Source organism: Sus scrofa, chromosome 12 (assembly GCF_000003025.6).
Source record: "Sus scrofa isolate TJ Tabasco breed Duroc chromosome 12, Sscrofa11.1, whole genome shotgun sequence".
Classification (NCBI taxonomy): Eukaryota; Metazoa; Chordata; class Mammalia; order Artiodactyla; family Suidae; genus Sus; species Sus scrofa.
Window position 1 is genome coordinate 15,885,407 of NC_010454.4, and position 8,237 is coordinate 15,893,643.

At 41.8% G+C, this 8,237-nt stretch overlaps 1 long non-coding RNA gene across 1 annotated transcript; it reads right to left on the reverse strand.

The window, feature by feature from the left end:
- On the reverse strand, positions 2,422–6,952 carry LOC102158113. The gene is made up of 3 exons (XR_002337443.1): positions 3,868–6,952; positions 2,808–2,964; positions 2,422–2,714 (listed from the first exon to the last, which is right to left on the reverse strand). It is a non-coding gene; the product is annotated as an uncharacterized LOC102158113 (long non-coding RNA).

Sequence of the window (8,237 nt, forward strand, 5' to 3'; positions counted from 1 at the left end):
GTCAGTCCCAGAGGGAATAATATCCAGGTACTTGCAGCCAGCCACACTAGCCATGGCCAGAGAACACCCCCAGACGAGGAAACACAGATGCTGGAGATCAGATGTTTGGTCATCTTGTATCAGAAGTGGTAAGGCAAGGGGATGAGGGTGGAGGCACAAACAGCATCTGTAGCTTCTCCGTTCTGGTTCTGCCTCCATTTGGGGAGCGTGAAACCATGACAGGTTGGGTGCCAGGCAGGTCAAGCACACGCAGGTCAGATTGGTGCAGCGGGACCTCACATGTGCTGACCAGCATAATGTGCTCCTCCATGTCTTATGCCCAATTCCCTGCGGCTTTTCCAGTCCTTTCTTATCCCTCTTAGCCCTTTCTAGGGTGTTCTTTCCACTGGGGTGAAGACAGGTGGCAACACCCAGGGCTGGCTTTTATTACGGCTGCCCACAAGCCTGACAGTTCAGGTCTGTCTTGTCTGTGGAACAAGGAGATTGATGCTGTCTGTGAAACTGGAAACCCAGGTCTGCAATTTTACAACATCCACACACACAGTGTCAGACTTCCATCAGAAAAGCGCAACATCCAATGTGATAAGTATGGTCACGCCTAAAACAGTAGCAGTGGCATTAAAAGGCTGTATGTATTGACTAGCGCTCCACAAACATGTTCATTGAAGTTCCAACACCAACAGAAAAGTTAAACCATGTACCCCCCAACCCTGCTGGTAGCCCAAAAAGGGTTTATTAGAGTATAAAAATGTTCTAAATGATTGAACATTGAGTGTCGTGGACACAGATTTGTCTGTTTCCTCGAGGGAAACCACGATCCACCTACTGCATCCTTGCTGGGGGCTGTTATCCATAATGGCTTTGATCTCTGATCACAGAGCTGAGTTGCTGACATGGACTAGGCCAGACACGGTACCCGACTCAAGCCGTGGTCCACGGCTCAAGCAAGGCACAACTGCATTGTCTTTTAATAGGAATGTGGATATGAAGAGAAGGGCGTTCTTGGCCTTCTTGTGGTTGGCTAAGTAAGGTAAATAAGGATCTGGAGTTTCCAGCAACCAGCTTAACTGCAAGTGGGAGAAAGCGTGCACACTGAACTAGGCCAAGCAGAGCAGAAAGATGGATAGAGAGCTAGACTTTCGACACCACCACTGGAGCCCCTGTATCCAGCTGTTCCTTCATGTGCTTCCCAGACAAGCGACCCCTTCCTAGTAAAGGAAGGTAGGTGGATTAAGCTAGTTCATTTGCAACTGAAAGATTCCAAAAGTGTTTAGGGAATTCCCATCGTGGCGCAGTGGTTAATGAATCCGACTAGGAACCATGAGGTTGCAGGTTCGGTCCCTGCCCTTGCTCAGTGGGTTAATGATCTGGCGTTGCCGTGAGCTGTGGTGTAGGTTGCAGACTCGGCTCGGATCCTGCGTTGCTGTGGCTCTGGCGTAGGCCGAGGCTACAGCTCCGATTGGACCCCTAGCCTGGGAACCTCCATATGCCGTGGGAGTGGCCCAAAGAAATAGCAAAAAGAAAAAAAAAATAAAATAAAATCATCATTCAAAAAAAAAAAAAAAGTGTTTAGTAAAACAGTCATAACAGAAAAAGTTCCTTGTTTATCCTGCGGCTTCATATTTCCCCCAGCACATTTTCACGTATACCCTAGGAATGTGTGAGACCTTCTATCTTTATTTCAGAGACGCGAAAAACTTTTGTTCAGATCAGCATTGATTGGAACGCTATTGCTCTACATTTTCCAGCCCCTCGCCAGCCTGAGCTGCCTGGGAAGAGTTGAAGCTCTTGGCTGTGTCATATCCATCATATCCCAACTACCTGTTACCCCCACAATTCTCCCCAGCACTTAGAGGTTTGCACTCATGCCTCTTGGATCCTCTGCTATAGCGCCTTAATATCACTCTTTGCAGACATCTCTCTCCCCTGCCTTCTTGATTATGGACCATCTAACCTTGGACAAATCAGATCCATGAGATGTTAGGAGAGACACTGGTTTCTGGGCTCAGAGCAGAAAGGACTATGCCGGGGTCTGTGTGTGTCTGTGTGTGTATGTCTGTGTGCACCATGGCCAGAGCAGGCTGGAAAAATCCCCTGATGAGGTAACAGAGTCTAGTTTTCAGGAATAGAAGGCAAAGGCAGGATCCTAACCCCAATGCCCTGACCACAAAACATTCCTCTTTTATTAAGAAATTACTGTGCAGAGTTCCCGTCATGGCTCAGTGGTTAACAAACCCAACTAGTATTCATTGAGGACACGGGTTCAATCCCTGGCCTTGCCGTGAGCTATGGTGTAGGTTGCAGATGGGGTTCGGATCCCAAGTTGCTGTAGCTGTGGTGTAGGCCAGCAGCTACAGCTCCAATTCAACCCCTAGCCTGGGAACCTCCATATGCTGTGGGTACGGCCCTAAAAACACAAAAGACAACAACAACAACAACAACAACACAAAACAACAAAAAAAAGAAACTACTTAAATGCTATAGGAGTACACAAAAAGAATAGTAGGTAGGCCCTTCGTTGAAGGCAGTTTTAATTTAGCTCAAGGATAAAGTAAAAATGTAGAGAATGATCACGAGGTAAAACACAACAGCACGTGGCAGAGCCGAACAAAGCGCATCAGATGAGTAATAAGCCGATGTGGTGGAGGGAACGGCTGAGTGAGGTGAGTTCGTGAAAGAGGGCGTCTTGGAAGAAACGAATCTTGAGCCAGGCCCTGAAGGAAGTAATTGACAAATGTAAACTCCCCAGCGGGCTAGGAGAGAAGAGGCTCGTCTGCAGGGCTTGTGTAATTCAAATCTGCTCTGACCTGTTTGTGGAGACACAGGCCCGCTCTCAAGCTCTTTAGCCTGCATCCGTGAGGCTGCACAAAACCACTGTTTTGGTCAAAAGAATGCAGTAGTTTGGCACTGGGCGCGCCCTGCCGATGATATCATGTCTGTAGATCAAAGTCAGCCTAGTGTCACCTGCAAGGAAAAAAAAAAAGAGTTGCAAAATAGTTTCCAGGATGGTTTTTTTTTCCTCCTTTTTCCAAAGTTCATTTTTAAGATAAAGATTTTCATCTTGAGTACAGCTCTTGGTAAGTAAATGGCTTTTGAATGTTTGATTCCTTGCAGTGAAATGCAGAACTTATGGCCATACAAATTCTTGTTGATATGTTAAATGTGCTAACTGAAGCAGAAGTCCCCTCTAAAATATAAACAAACAAACAAATCTTCTTTTTGCCTTAGATGCCAAAGCTAAAGAGACACTTAATAGATGAGGCTGCAGATTGTTCTCTCCTTGCAGGAGAGAGCAGCTAAAACGTGGTCGTTAGCCAAAAAAGCAAGTTGTAAGGAAACCACTTCTGTCAAGACTAGAAGCTACGGCCTTATTGCCATTGTTAAAAGCAATCCCAGAAATGCTATTTAAGGCTAATTTTGCTGTCCTTTTGAGAAGATTTTTGAGACCATCAAAAGCCAGTAAGGAGGGGGAAAAAATAAACCAACAATAAGCTGAATTGGAAGGACAATTCCTCCTTGGCAGTAAGTGTCAAATTACAATGTCCCCTGTCTGTGGATAAAACAGAGAACTGTGCTCTTCTAGGCTGCCAAGCTCTACCTTGACAACCACTACAAAAACTTAACAATAAGTGAAACTGACAGCCTACTCTACCAGATCAGGAGTACATCTGAACTTCTCCAGAAAGACGGCCGGACTAGAGTTCATTTCCCTGGAGCCCGGACTACAGCAACACCTAATGAAAACAGCAGTGGGGACACGTTTATTTCTAAGGCAAGTGTAGCCTGCTCTCTGGTTCCAGTCTTAGTTCAGAGCCAGATCAACTTCCACATCTTCTCACTAAATGGATGGGAAGTGAAATTACTCACATGGACAATCAGCCATCTATGGGCGCCAGTAATTGCGTAGCCTCGCCCAGCAGAAAAGGGGCCTGAACAAAAGCTCAGAGACAATTGGTTACCGTCAGTTTTCTCTGGTGCTGCCACATGTATCTGTGGTTAAAAAACAAACAAACAAACAAACAAACAAAAAAACGAAAAACAAAAAACTGAGGTTTGAGGAAAATCCTATTCCTTCCACATCCAACCAGCAGAATGCAGTGATTAGCAGGTGATTTCTTCTCCAGCAATCTCTGGAAAGTTCATGTACCCACATCGCCTCCTCGCCAGGATTTGTGGGCTGAGAATCCAAGGGCCTAACCTTCTGTCTCATAATTTCTGCCTACCCTCCCCCATCTCACGGCACTCCTCTCATTTTTTATTCTGCTCCATTTGTGACCTGAAGGCCCAATGACCTCTTTCACAATGGACCGTGGTGGCCAGCTTCATTATCATTTCCATCTTGAAAGGCTCGACCTATGTAGGATGCTCAGATTGGAGGCAGCGCCTGGCTCCTGCCTTCTTGTTGCTTTCTGTCTCCAATGCAGCAGTCTGTGTAACAGGGCCAAAAATGAAAATAAAAGTAAGCCATCGTGAAGGTAAAATTAGGACCAGACACAGAGCCTGTGGAATATGGATGCGAGAGAGCTGCTGATCAGAGTTTCCAGAGCTCAGACTGTCTTGCAGCCCCCAAAAGCTGATCCAGGACTAATGAAACATCATTCTCAGGAAGGTGCCCATAAGGTCAACATCCTTATTGCTTTAAGGATGATCTATTTCCTCTAAAAGGGTTCCATCTAATTCAACCAAAATTTAATGTAATAAAAAGCCCTTTAGGTGCTTGTATAAATATAACTTAATTGGGAAGTTGCTATCTTGACAGTTTAGAAATAAAGGTATAAGTGACGGTAAAACCATCCTCACGCAGTACATACAAAAGTGGGATGAAAAATGTTACAAGATCAGGTTCACATTTTGGAAATTCTAGTGCAGTTTGGGATCTGGGCTATCTATCGGTAGGAAGGTACATTTCTTTCATTCTTTTGCCTGTCCAAAGTTAAAATTAATAATAAAATGTTTCTATCCATGTTTGGCATCAAAAAATTTTCCTTTTTACAGTCCCAGAAAACCAAATAGAAGAAAACCAACATTCACTGAATGTCAGGCATTATATTAGGTACTTTACAGATAATATATTATTATCTCATAAATATTATCTAATTTAATTTTATAGCACTGAAGAATCAGTAGACCCCAGGGTGTCTGGCTCCTATGCTTGAGACTGTCCCTCTGTATTCCATTATGGCACACAGTTGCCAATTTTCAGAGAAATAGAATACAAGAAAATTTACTTGACAGTAAAATCACAATGCAAATACCTTAATCTTCTATTGTGATCTAAAAAGCACTTTGTCTTTATTTTTATTTTTCTAAACAGCAGCCATGGGTTGGTTTTATCTTATTACTTCCATATCCATTATAGTTAAAAATAGAAGGTTAAGCTGCAACTATATGGGTCCTATGTCATATTCTAATATCAAATTATTTAATTGCCTTCTCTAATAAGATAAGAGGCCAGAAAAAAATGGTAATTATTTGAGAATTTTTGTTGTTTGGATTCTATATAGTATTTGGATTCTATATAGTAGTTGGCATTATTTATTTCTTTGTGTAGATCCATTATGGCCTGCTTTTAACCTTTGGGTCTAAGGACTTCAAGTAAAACAAAATTGTGGGCCTTAATTCTCCCAAGTTAGCATTTTGTTTTCTTTTTAACTGTGACCCTAAATAATAGTTGACAATATAAACAGGTTTAAGAAAGGTTGAGAAAAATTCGTGGACTTCAGCCGCCTAATAGATCAAGAGGAATTAAGTACCTGGAGGGTACATCCCTGATTTTTGAGAGCATTATGATGGAAAAACTACCATGCTTCCTCATAGAACATTCCTTCAAGAATATTAAGAGAAAGATTGCATTTTTAATGCCTTTCTCAAGTTCATTTCCATCGTCTTTCCCTCAAAACCCATTTTGCTTTTTAACGGTCTAATCTGTTAATTTTATCACCATTTTTTAAAGTTTCCCAGGATAGGAAATCTTAGAATAGCATTTCTCAACATGAGTTCTGTGAAATACTAAGGCCTATGATATACCAATAAGATTCTACCAAATGAAGAATCTCTTTAGGGAATGCTAGATTAAAGAAAATTACACAGGTTCCACTTCCAATAATGGCCCAGGAGTTCATATTAAACCAACCTTTCTGCAGATAAAAATTAAATTATTGAGAAAATATAATTCTTAAAAAGTATAAACAAAAAGTGGAAAAACTGAAAGCAAGCAGGTACTAAATGTGGGGCAATGCTTTGTAGAAGAGAATGGCATTGGATGAAATTCCCTTTTTTTTTTTTTTACAGCCGTTGGCCTTTTTGTAAAGCAGGCCCCTACAGAGAGCTGTGCTAAACAGGCTCAAACTCAAATAGAAACTCAGTATTACTGAGCTGAAGATCTAGAAGACACAGTTGTGGGTGACCACAGCAGCTAGAAAATGGAAGACCTTTCAGAAAGGAGAGAACCAGAAATAGGAAGGCCCACATTCTATATATAAACTCTATCCAAATCTCTGCCTGATATTTGTACTAAGAATGCATGGGACAGACACCAAGCATTTCAGCTAAGACTAGAAGAAATAAACTAAGATTTTAGTTGATGCTCTTGTCAGGGAAGATAAAGTTTGCAATTTGAGTTCAGTCATATTATCTGAAAACTCTTTAAAGGAACATAATAAAGTTCAGAGTTTCTGCAGTGTATTGTTCTCAATGTCCAGGATGGAATCCAAAATTCAACACACAAAGAAATGTGATTCCTACATTTTTCTCCAAGAGAAAACATAATAGACATTAACCAACCCCTAGATGGCCCAGAGAATGGAATCTGCAGATAAGAGTTTTAATGTAGCCATTATTGGAGTTCCCATCATGGCTCAGTAAGGATGTGGGTTCAATCCCTGGCCTAGCTCAGTGGGTTGAGGATCCAGTGTTGCCTTGAGCTGTGGTGTAGATAGCAGACACAGCTCAGATCTGGCATTGCTGTGGCTGTGGTGTAGGCTGGTAGCTGTAGCTCCAGTTTGGCCCCTAGCATGGGAATATCCATATGCCTTGGGTGCAATCCTAAAAAGACCCACACAAAAAACAAACAAAAAAAAGTAGCCATTATAACTAAGTTCAATAATGTAAAAAGAAACATGCTCACAATGAATGAAAAGATGAAATCTTAGCAGAAAATCAGAAAACTGTTAAAAAAAGATAGAAATGCTAGAACTGAAAAATATAATATCTTAAAATTACACACACAAAATAATAACAAAGGAGTTTCTGTTGTGGCTCAGTGAGTTAAGATCCCAACATGGTGTCCATGAGGATTTGGGTTCAATCCCTGGCCTTACTCAGTGTTTTAAGGATCTGGTGTTGCCACAAGCTGTGGAGTATGGTGGAGATGCAGCTCCAATCTGACCCCTAGCCTGAGAACTTCCATATGCTGCAGGTGTAGCCCTAAAAATAAAAACAAAACCAAAATTACACAGATTTCTTTAAACTTCACAGAGTTTTTAAATATGTTCATGAGCATCATGAATCTCCAAGAGGGAAATGAACTACGGAACTGTTTCCCAAATTTGGGAACACTAAATGGAAGATTAAAGTTCATGCCTATAGAACACAGTTTGAGCAATACTGCCCTAGAGATTCAAGTTAAGGTGTCTGTGATTAAACTGTAAACAAAAGCTCTATGGTTTTGGTTTGACTCTGGTACTGAGTCTGTATTCTGTGGGGCAGATAATTCTGACATATGAGGCAGAGAACAAATATGTATTAGGTGCTTGCTAAGTGCTAGGCAGTACTATTTCATAAAATAAGTTTTATTGTTCTTGATTTAATAAAGTATTTTAGGAGTTCCCATTGTGGCTCAGTAGTAATGAACCCGACTGGAATCCATGAGATGTGGGTTCGATCCCCGGCCTCACTTAGGGGGTTAAGGATCCAGTATTGCTGTGAGCTATCGTGTAGGTTGCAGATGCAGCTAGGACCTGGTGTTGCTGTGGCTGTGGTGTAGGCCAGCAGATACAGTTCCAATTAGACCCCTAGCCTGGGAAGCTCCATATGCCAAGGGTGTGGCCCTAAAAAAAAAAAAGACTCAGTTCTGCCAGAATTCAAAGCCTACACTCTTCATTCCATTCACTTGATACTCAAAATATGGTGCATGAACCAGCATCAGGAGAATTACCTGGAAGCTTGTTAGAAATGCAAAAAATCACAGGTCCTGATGAAGACCTACTAAGTCAGAATCTGAATTTAACAAAATGCTT